Source organism: Cherax quadricarinatus, chromosome 5, assembly GCF_038502225.1.
Source record: "Cherax quadricarinatus isolate ZL_2023a chromosome 5, ASM3850222v1, whole genome shotgun sequence".
In the NCBI taxonomy this organism is placed as follows: Eukaryota; Metazoa; Arthropoda; class Malacostraca; order Decapoda; family Parastacidae; genus Cherax; species Cherax quadricarinatus.
Window position 1 is genome coordinate 55,979,319 of NC_091296.1, and position 12,448 is coordinate 55,991,766.

The 12,448-nt window shown below is 39.5% G+C and overlaps 1 protein-coding gene across 1 annotated transcript in view; it reads right to left on the reverse strand.

Moving 5' to 3' along the window:
* The window catches only part of defl (Integrator complex subunit 7), a 66,873-nt gene that overhangs the window by 32,085 nt on the left and 22,340 nt on the right, over positions 1–12,448 (reverse strand). The gene's annotated exons all lie outside the window — the stretch shown is intronic.

Consider the following 12,448-nt stretch of genomic DNA (forward strand, 5'->3'; position numbering starts at 1 on the left):
AAAAAAGAAAGAAAATCCCCAAAAAGAAAATACTTTCATCATCATTCAACACTTTCACCACACTCACACATTATCACTGCTTTTGCAGAGGTGCTCAAAATACAACAGTTTAGAAGCATATACGTATAAAGATACACAACATATCCCTCCAAACTGCCAATATATATATATATATATATATATATATATATATCCAGCCTTCTCCTCGCTGCAACATTCATCACCCATGCTTCACACCCATATAAGAGCGTTGGTAAAACTATACTCTCATACATTCCCCTCTTTGCCTCCAAGGACAAAGTTCTCTGTCTCCACAGACTCCTAAGTGCACCACTCACTCTTTTTCCCTCATCAATTCTATGATTCACCTCATCTTTCATAGACCCATCCGCTGACACGTCCACTCCCAAATATCTGAATACGTTCACCTCCTCCATACTCTCTCCCTCCTTGAATATCAGATTGGAGGGAGAGAGTATGGAGGAGGTGAACGTATTCAGATATTTGGGAGTGGACGTGTCAGCGGATGGGTCTATGAAAGATGAGGTGAATCATAGAATTGATGAGGGAAAAAGAGTGAGTGGTGCACTTAGGAGTCTGTGGAGACAGAGAACTTTGTCCTTGGAGGCAAAGAGGGGAATGTATGAGAGTATAGTTTTACCAACGCTCTTATATGGGTGTGAAGCATGGGTGATGAATGTTGCAGCGAGGAGAAGGCTGGAGGCAGTGGAGATGTCATGTCTGAGGGCAATGTGTGGTGTGAATATAATGCAGAGAATTCGTAGTTTGGAAGTTAGGAGGAGGGAGTTTACCTGGAGTTTACCTGGAGAGAGTTTCGGGGGTCAACGCCCCCGCGGCCCGGTCTGTGACCAGGCCTCCTGGTGGATCAGCGCCTGATCAACCAGGCTGTTGCTGCTGGCTGCACGCAAACCAACGTACGAGCCACAGCCCGGCTGATCAGGAACTGACTTTAGCTGCTTGTCCAGTGCCAGCTTGAAGACTGCCAGGGGTCTGTTGGTAATCCCCCTTATGTGTGCTGGGAGGCAGTTGAACAGTCTCGGGCCCCTGACACTTATTGTATGGTCTCTTAACGTGCTTTTCATTGGGGGGATGGTGCATCGTCTGCCAAGTCTTTTGCTTTTGTAGTGAGTGATTTTCGTGTGCAAGTTTGGTACTAGTCCCTCTAGGATTTTCCAGGTGTATATAATCATGTATCTCTCCCTCCTGCGTTCCAGGGAATACAGGTTTAGAAACCTCAAGCGCTCCCAGTAATTGAGGTGTTTTATCTCCGTTATGCGCGCCGTGAAAGTTCTCTGTACATTTTCTAGGTCGGCAATTTCACCTGCCTTGAAAGGTGCTGTTAGAGTGCAGCAATATTCCAGCCTAGATAGAACAAGTGACCTGAAGAGTGTCATCATGGGCTTGGCCTCCCTAGTTTTGAAGGTTCTCATTATCCATCCTGTCATTTTTCTAGCAGATGCGATTGATACAATGTTATGGTCCTTGAAGGTGAGATCCTCCGACATAATCACTCCTAGGTCTTTGACGTTGGTGTTTCGCTCTATTTTGTGGCCAGAATTTGTTTTGTACTCTGATGAAGATTTAATTTCCTCATGTTTACCATATCTGAGTAATTGAAATTTCTCATCGTTGAACTTCATATTGTTTTCTGCAGCCCACTGAAAGATTTGGTTGATGTCCGCCTGGAGCCTTTCAGTGTCTGCAATGGAAGACACTGTCATGCAGATTCGGGTGTCATCTGCAAAGGAAGACACGGTGCTGTGGCTGACATCCTTGTCTATGTCGGATATGAGGATGAGGAACAAGATGGGAGCTAGTACTGTGCCTTGTGGGACAGAGCTTTTCACCGTAGCTGCCTCGGACTTTACTCTGTTGACGACTACTCTCTGTGTTCTGTTAGTGAGGAAATTATAGATCCATCGACCGACTTTTCCTGTTATTCCTTTAGCGCGCATTTTGTGCGCTATTACGCCATGGTCACACTTGTCGAAGGCTTTTGCAAAGTCTGTATATATTACATCTGCATTCTTTTTGTCTTCTAGTGCATTTAGGACCTTGTCGTAGTGATCCAGTAGTTGAGACAGACAGGAGCGACCTGTTCTAAACCCATGTTGCCCTGGGTTGTGTAACTGATGGGTTTCTAGATGGGTGGTGATCTTGCTTCTTAGGACCCTTTCAAAGATTTTTATGATATGGGATGTTAGTGCTATTGGTCTGTAGTTCTTTGCTGTTGCTTTACTGCCCCCTTTGTGGAGTGGGGCTATGTCTGTTGTTTTTAGTAACTGAGGGACGACCCCCGTGTCCATGCTCCCTCTCCATAGGATGGAAAAGGCTCGTGATAGGGGCTTCTTGCAGTTCTTGATGAACACAGAGTTCCATGAGTCTGGCCCTGGGGCAGAGTGCATGGGCATGTCATTTATCGCCTGTTCGAAGTCATTTGGCGTCAGGATAACATCGGATAGGCTTGTGTTAGTCAAATTTTGTGGCTCTCTCATAAAAAATTCATTTTGGTCTTCGACTCTCAGTCTGGTTAGCGGCTTGCTAAAAACTGAGTCATATTGGGACTTGAGTAGCTCACTCATTTCCTTGCTGTCATCTGTGTAGGACCCATCTTGTTTAAGTAGGGGCCCAATACTGGACGTTGTTCTCGATTTTGATTTGGCATAGGAGAAGAAATACTTTGGGTTTCTTTCGATTTCATTTATGGCTTTTAGTTCTTCCCGCGATTCCTGACTCCTAAAGGATTCTTTTAGCTTAAGTTCGATGCTTGCTATTTCTCTGACCAGTGTCTCCCTGCGCATTTCAGATATATTGACCTCTTTTAGCCGCTCTGTTATTCTTTTCCGTCGCCTGTAAAGGGAGCGCCTGTCTCTTTCTATTTTACATCTACTCCTCCTTTTTCTTAGAGGAATAAGCCTTGTGCATACATCGAGTGCCACCGAGTTAATCTGTTCTAGGCATAAGTTTGGGTCTGTGTTGCTTAGTATATCCTCCCAGCTTATATCGGTTAGGACTTGGTTTACTTGGTCCCACTTTATGTTTTTGTTATTGAAGTTGAATTTGGTGAATGCTCCCTCGTGACTAGTCTCATTTTGTCGGTCTGGGGCTCCATGCATACATGTCTGAACCTCAATTATGTTGTGATCTGAGTATATTGTTTTTGATATGGTGACATTTCTTATCAGATCATCATTGTTAGTGAAGATGAGGTCTAGTGTATTCTCCAGTCTTGTAGGCTCTATTATTTGCTGGTTTAAATTGAATTTTGTGCAGAGATTTAAAAGCTCGTGTGAGTGTGAGTTTTCATCAGAGCTGCCTCCTGGTGTTATTACTGCAACAATATTATTTGCTATATTCCTCCATTTTAGGTGCCTTAAGTTGAAATCCCCCAGGAGCAAGATGTTGGGTGCAGGAGCTGGAAGATTTTCCAGACAGTGGTCAATTTTTAACAGCTGTTCCTGGAATTGCTGGGATGTTGCATCCGGAGGCTTGTAGACTACCACAATGACTAGGTTTTGGTTCTCGACCTTTACTGCTAAAACTTCCACTACGTCATTTGAGGCATTAAGCAGTTCTGTGCAAACAAGTGACTCTGCAATGTACAGGCCAACCCCCCCCTTTTGCCTGTTCACTCTGTCACATCTGTATAGGTTGTAACCTGGGATCCATACTTCGTTGTCCAAGTGATCCTTTATGTGGGTCTCAGTGAAAGCCGCGAACATTGCCTTTGCCTCTGCAAGCAGTCCACGGATGAAAGGTATTTTGTTGTTTGTAGCTGGCTTTAGACCCTGTATATTTGCAAAGAAGAATGTTATCGGACTGGTGGTATTGTTGGTACTGGGGGATTACCAAAACTGTTGTCCAGAGGGCTGAGGAAGGGTTGTTGAGGTGGTTCGGACATGTAGAGAGAATGGAGCGAAACAGAATAACTTCAAGAGTGTATCAGTCTGTAGTGGAAGGAAGGCGGGGTAGGGGTCGGCCTAGGAAGGGTTGGAGGGAGGGGGTAAAGGAGGTTTTGTGTGCGAGGGGCTTGGACTTCCAGCAGGCATGCGTGAGCGTGTTTGATAGGAGTGAATGGAGACAAATGGTTTTTAATACTTGACGTGCTGTTGGAGTGTGAGCAAAGTAACATTTATGAAGGGATTCAGGGAAACCGGCAGGCCGGACTTGAGTCCTGGAGATGGGAAGTACAGTGCCTGCACTCTGAAGGAGGGGTGTTAATGTTGCAGTTTAAAAACTGTAGTGTAAAGCACCCTTCTGGCAAGACAGTGATGGAGTGAATGATGGTGAAAGTTTTTCTTTTTCGGGCCACCCTGCCTTGGTGGGAATCGGCCAGTGTGATAATAAAAAAAAAAAAAAAAAAAAAAAAAAATAATAAAAATATATATATATATATATATAATTATATATATATATAATTATATATATATATATATATATATATATATATATATATATATATATATATATATTATATATACAGTGGACCCCCGCTTAACGATCACCTCCAAATGCGACCAATTATGTAAGTGTATTTATGTAAGTGCGTTTGTACGTGTATGTTTGGGGGTCTGAAATGGACTAATCTACTTCACAATATTCCTTATGGGAAAAAATTCGGTCAGTACTGGCACCTGAACATACTACTGGAATGAAAAAAGTTCGTTAACCGGGGGTCCACTGTATATATACAGTGGACCCCCGCTTAACGATCACCTCCGAATGCGACCAATTATGTAAGTGTATTTATGTGAGTGCGTTTGTACGTGTATGTTTGGGGGTCTGAAATGGACTAATCTACTTCACAACATTCCTTATGGGAACAAATTCGGTCAGTACTGGCACCTGAACATACTTCTGGAGTGAAAAAATATCGTTAACCGGGGGTCCACTGTGTGTGTATATATATATATATATATATATATATTGTATAATATATATGTATATAATATATATATATTATATAATATATATATATATATATATATACAGGAGGGCCCCACTTATACGGCAGGTTAGGTTCCAGGCTATCGCCGTAAAGCGGAAATCGCCGTAAAGTGGAACACCCTTTTTTTCCACTTATAAATGCATACAAACACTAGATAACAAGTTTACACTAACATATATTAAGTTAGCAATAGAACCAGGCATCAAAAAACAATAAAAAAGTACAATACACACATAGTGCACTCATTACTTACCTTAAAATATTTATAGTCTTAATCTAGGGTGAGACAAGTAGTATTTATTGTAAGAAATCAAGTGTGGTACATATGGTAATAGCCAGGCTACCTTACCAGGCCACCCCACCCACACATACTATTCTATGATATTTAAGCATCCCAGAGCGATAAAATGTATATACAGTTCACTCATTACTTACCTTAAAATATTTGTAGTCTTAATGAAGGGTCAGGAGTAAGTAAATGAGATAAAACGAATAAATGAGAGAGAGAAAGAATGAGTACATGAGAGGGGGCAGGCGCAGAGTTATGTAAACAAACCAGGCGAAGGTAAGTTTTGTAAACAAACGAAGTGTACACGTCTGGTTTGTGTACAAGTTACATTGTGTACAGGTTGTCTCTACATTGATACGGTAGAATTAATAAAGAAGAACACTCCCATTCTCATGTAACATCATTTTGAGAAGAAATGAAGCTCTGAGTGAAGGCAATGGAAATAAGTCACACTGACTTTTTTGGGTTATCCTAGGTTCTCTACACGTATGTTGTTATGTATGATAATCTATGTAACTGTATTTGTGTATACCTGAATAAACTTACTTACATACATACGAAAGGAATAATTTTCTACAGTTACCCCCAGTAACACATTTTCTCTTATGTTAGATTAGAGAAAATGTTATTCTTGCCGTCACTTGTACAAGTTATGTGGCTCCCACATCTTATATTTATGTTTATTTATTCTATTGTGGGGTGTATTTATCATCTTTTTATGTTATGTATCGTGTTTATTATATAATTTAAAAAAAAATATCATGGATGGATTAATGAAAATGTGTATATTAACGTAATATACGACATTTAATGAGACTCGGTGAGTATTGTTATTATCATCATTTCTAATATGGCGTCACTTGTGCAAGTCGTCTGCTACCACATCTCACATTTATGTTTATTTATTCTACTGTGGGGTGTATTTATCTTATTTATATGTTATGCATCGTGTTTATTATATAATTTTGAAAAAAATATCATGGATGGATTAATGAAAATGTGTATATTAACGTAATATACGACATTTAAATGACTCGATGATTATTATCATCATTACTAATATGACGTCTGGAGACATAAGACACTTACCAATTTTAATGTGTACCTGCATGCCAGCACAGTATGTAAGTTTATTTAGGTACAGGTATACATAAGTATAATTATCAGAGTATATATAAAATATGAAATAACTTTTAAAAACATTTGAAATTTTGGAGTTTCCAGACAAAATGGAGAGACTTAGTGCTTACTGAGCTCATGGAGAATGTAAACAAACAGGGTGGGGCACGGTGACCATATTAGAAAGTCAGGTGGGGGGAGCAGTATAGCGAGTTTTGGTCATAATTTGAAATGTCCGTATTAGCGGAACGCCGTAAAGTGAAACGCCGTAAAGCGGGGCCTTCCTGTATATATAATATAATATATATATAATATATATATATATATAATATATATATATATAATATATATATAATATATATATATATATATATATATATATATATATATATATATATATATATATATATATATATATATATATATATATATATTTTTTTTTTAACAAGTCGGCCATCTCCCACCAAATATAATATGACTTCATATGTAGGTCAACCTGTGATACTGTACCAAAAAATCCTTAATTTTTTTATACATCTCAGGGATAAGTCTATGCTTGTATTTGGGGGAATTTATGAAGAATAAAGAATGAAGATTTTATATCTTTGTAAAGGTTACAATGTGCAATTACAATTTTGATTTGTTAAGTACAAAGGAAGCCACTATCATGCCGGGGGATTTTGGGCAAACTAATCCTAGTACTTAAATCTAGGCAAGATAAGAGTGGTTAACTTTTATTTAAATCTTTATTTACTTAATACTAATGCAAGGTAGTCAAGCTGGAGGTTTATAGGAATAATAATCTTGAAGTTGCACATAATAAAAACAATACTACAATTAATGGTTCAAGTAGTAATATATCATGGATTGGCAGATGTTTAATAGACTAGAGGTCATATAATATAATATAACTGAAGTTGTTTTGGTTGGTTTGGTTAGTATTGAGAGATGAGATGATTTTTAAGCAAAGTCCTAAATTTATAAGTAGTCAGGGGTATCCTTTTCTGGTTCAGGTAGTGAATTCCAGATCTTTGGGCCCTTTATTTGCATTGCATTTTTGCATAGTGAGAGACTGACACAAGGGATTTTGAAGAGTGCCTTGTGCCTTGTATTGTGACTGTGCGTTCTGTTGTAGCTATCAAGGAAAAGTTTAAGTGAAGGGTTTATATTGGAGTTTAATATTCTGTATTAGGGATGTATCGGATATCCATATCCGCATCCGCACCCGCGGAACATCTGCACAATTTCTTACATTCGCATCTGCATCCTTATTTTTCTAAATGAGATATCCGCATTCGCGTCCACATCCGCAATCACGTTCCAATATATATCCGCATTTGCATCAGCATCCGCCCCAAACAAAGAGGATGTGGTGGATATTATAACCTAAATTACACAGCTTGCATGTTTATTTCCCAACAGTAGGCCTGTTCCCCCATACTAGGCAGGTCTTTCACAAATCCAACCCACTAACAGAATAAACGCTACCTAAGCAATAAGCCTAGACAATTCTATTTACTCACGTGCACGTCCCGCTCAAATCCAACCCCTCTCCCTCATGTACTTATCCAACCTAAATTTGAAACTACTCAAGGTAGTTTCAGATTTAGGTAATTTCGATAACCCTACTAGGTAGACCATTCCACTCATCAACTACCCTATTACTAAACCAATACTTTCCTATATCCTTCTAAATCTAAACTTATCTAATTTGAATCCATTTTTGCGGTTTGTATTTATCCAACCTTGTATTTATCCAACCTAAATTTGAAACTATTCATGTGTAAGTTCCACTGTGTGTGTTAGACTGTGACTGTGTGTGTGAGACTGTGTGACCGTGTGTGTGAGACTGTGTGACTGTGTGTATGAGACACACACAGTCAGTCACACTGTGGAGGTGTATGAATGGAAAACAAGAATTAATATAGGGGATGTAAATAATGTTTGATAAACATATTAGGTTGGATAAACACACGAGTAAGAGGGGTTGGATTCGAGTGGGACTTGCACATGAGTAAATAGAATTATCAAAGCTTATTGCTTGGGTAGCATTGAAAATTAGGTTGGGCAAATATTCTGTTAGTGGAATGGATTGTGAAGGACCTTCCTAGTATGGGCCAACAGGTCTGTTGCAGTGTTCCTTCTTTCTTATTTCCTTAAATGAATGTGACCTGACCCAACTAAGAGCATAAGAAAGAAGGAACACTGCAGTAGGTCTGTTGACACATACTAGGCAGGTCCTTCACAAATACAACCCACTGACAGAATAAACACTACCCAAGCAATAAGAACATAAGAATGGAGCAACACTCCAGAAGGCCTACTGGCTCATACAAGGCAGGTCCTTATCAAAACCACCACTACCCAAAGCTAGTCAAGAATTCACTCCCGCACCCATGACACCAATCAAACTCATCTCCTCCCACTCATATATTTGTCCAATTTCTCTTTACAGCTACCCAAGGTTCTAACCTCGATCATAATAAGCTTTGATAATTCTATTTACTCACGTGCAAGTCCCACTCAAATCCAACTCCTCTCACTCTTGTATTTTTTTTTTTTTCCAACAAACCGGCCGTATCCCACCAAGGCAGGGTGGCCCAAAAAAGAAAAACGAAAGTTTCTCTTTTTAAATTTAGTAATTTATACAGGAGAAGGGGTTACTAGCCCCTTGCTCCCGGCATTTTAGTCACCTCTTACAACACGCATGGCTTACAGAGGAAGAATTCTGTTCCACTTCCCCATGGAGATAAGAGGAAATAAACAAGAACAAGAACTAGAAAGAAAATAGAAGAAAACCCAGAGGGATGTGTATATATACATATATATGCTTGTACATGCATGTGCAGTGTGACCTAAGTGTAAGTAGAAGTAGCAAGACGTACCTGAAATCTTGCATGTTTATGAGACAGAAAAAAGGACACCAGCAATCCTACCATCATGTAAAACAATTACAGGCTTTCGTTTTACACTCACTTGGCAGGACAGTAGTACCTCCCTGGGTGGTTGCTATCTACCAACCTACTACCTAGACACTCTTGTATTTATCCAACCTAAATTTGAAATTATCCAAGGTGGGAGAATTGGACCTGCCTCGCATGTGCCAGGAGGCTTGCTACAGTGTTCCTTCTTTCTTTTGTGTGTAGCGTCAGTCATCTCTACATAACTCCACCTGTTGTGCATTCCTTGAGTGATGGTGAAATTGTTGAAATGGTGTTAAATACAAATAAACATGTAATAAATGGTTTGGAAACTGACAGCTTGAAGAATTGAGACACTTATGCAACATATGGGAATCTTTATTGAAGAAACGTATCGCCACACAGTGGCTTCATCAGTCCAATACAAAGCAGGAATGCATAAGGAGAGGAGTTTCAGATAATCAGTCCCTCAGCCTGGAATCGATGTGTTCAGTCACTCACTCAACAAAAGTATTTGTCATACGGTAAAAAAAAAAATGGTGTTCTATGACTATCCTGCAAAATCCGCATCTGCATCCGAATCTGAGAGGATGTCAAGATGTGACATCCACAATCCGCATCCGCATCCGAATTGTACTGTAAGCAGATACCCGCATTTGCATCTGCATCCGCAAAATAAGTAAGACATCCGAATACACATCCGCATCCACCATATCTAAATTTTCACATCCGATACATCCCTATTTTGTATATGTAGTAGGCACAATAATGTGAGTGTAAGTCTTGTATATTTAGCAAGTTCAGGCTTTTGAAAAGTGGTGGGGTGTGCTGTCTGGCACAGGAGCTGGTAATCATCTGCACAGCAGCTTTTGGTTAGGTTATTAAAGGTTTAAGGTGGTTGGCTGTGGTTGATCCCCAGGCACAAACACCCCAGATGAGGTAGGGATGTATTTAAGAGTAGTATAGGGTAAGAAGTGTCATTTCAGGTACATATTATTGTATCTTGGAAAGGATGGCTATCGATTTGGAAATTTTCTTGGATATATGCTGGATGTGGGAATGAAATTTAAGATTACAGTCAAGAAGACCTAGAAATTTACCCTCAGTGTGTCTTGTAATAGGGGAACCATTTATCGATATATTAAGCTGGATATTTAAGGATCTTATAGGTAGTAGGCTGGTAGACAGCAACTGCCCAGGGAGGTACTACCGTCCTGCCAAGTGAGTGTAAAATGGAAGCCTATAATTGTTTTACATGATGGCAGGATTGCTGGTGTCTTTTTATTCTGTCTCATACACATGCAAGATTTCGGGTACGTCTTGCTACTTCTACTTACACTTAGATCACACTACACATACATGTACAAGCATATATATATATACACACCCCTCTGTGTTTTCTGCTATTTTCTTATTAGTTCTTGTTCTTGTTTATTTCCTCTTATCTCCATGGGGAAGTGGAACAGAATTCTTCCTCCGTTAGCCATGCGTGTTGTAAGAGGCAACTAAAATGCCGGGAGCAAGGGGCTAGTAACCCCTTCTCCTGTATATATTACTAAATGTAAAAGTAGAAACTTTTGTTTTTCCTTTTGGGCCACCCTGCCTCGGTGGGATATGGCCGGTGTGTTGAAAGTAAGAAAGATTTAAGGATCTGTTTCCAAACAGCATGAAGTATGTTTTGTCTATGCTAAGAGTGAGTTTGTTGGTCATCATCCAAGTATATATTTTTAGCAGCTCATTGTTTACGGTGTCTCTAAGTATAGCTGGGTTTGAGTGGGAGTAGACATAAGTAGTGTCATCTGTGAATAGAACTAGTTTAAGGAGTTGGGATGCACTGGGGAGATCATTGATGTAGATGAGAAAGAGGAGTGAGCCTAGGACACTATACCCTGGGAAACTCCGACAGCTACAGGCTGGATAGTGGAGCTGACTCCATTTGTATATACATACTGGTGTCTATCGTTAAGATAAGATTTTATGTAATTAAGGGTATGTCCTCTGATGCCATAATGATTTAGTTTTAGGTGCAGGAGATTGTGGTCCACTGTATCAAATGCTTTCCATAGGTCAATGAAGAGCCCCAAAGGATATTCATTTTTATCGAGGGCTGTCTGTATTATTTTAAGTAATTTGTACAATAGCATCATTCGTACTTTTTTTTGGTCTAAACCCAAACTGGCAGGGGTTAAGTGTGTTGTTTGATATAAAGTAGGAGCAAAGCCGTTTGTGTATTATTTTTTCAAATATTTTAGAAAGTAAGGGCAGGTTTGATATAGGTTTATAGTTTTTCAAATCAGTTGGATCACCTCCTTTGAGGATTGGGGTAACCCTTGCTGTCTTGAGAATGGATGGGAAGGTTGGAGACTCTGAAGATTTGTTAAACAGTGTTGCAACAATGGGTGACAGCACATGAGCAGCTTTTTTATATATGAATGGTGGCAAGTTATCTAGATCTCCTGCTTGTTTTTTAATGATTTAATGATGAATGTGACATCAGTATAATTAGTTGGAGCTATATAAAAGGGGCTAAATGATTAAACCATACCCCCGGCCGGGATTGAACCCGCGGTCATTACGATGTCATTACGTGTCATTACGATTTCTTGAGTCAGGCTAAATGATTCTAATTCAAAATGTATTCCATCCAAAACTGGGGAAAACAAAATAAAAATGTGCCAATTGATAAACAGAAATAAAGAAGCACTGCAGTAACCTATTGGTCCATGCTAGGCAAGTTCTACTCACATCCAACCTGTATATGGCACTGCACAAACAACCTGCATATAGGAAAATGAAACTTATGATGATGTTTTGGTCTGACAAACCATTAACTAGTAACACAAAAGTACAATACAAAGGGAGCCAGTATATATGAGAGGGGAAGGGAGTAGTAAAATGAGAGGAGGTAGTAGTATAATTGTAAAAACAGAACAGTAGTAGTAGTAGTAGTAGTAGTGATGGTGCCACCAATGGCAGCGGCGGCAGCAGCAGGAGAGCTAATGGTCCAAAAGGGTAGGACAAAAACCTAGGGAGAAAACTCATAGGACAGAACCCACCTAGGCAAAAGATAAGAAAGGCAAAGAAAATATAGGAAAGGAGAAGAGGTAAGGTGAGGAGATAAAGATCAGGTCAAGTCATGAGTGTTTTGAA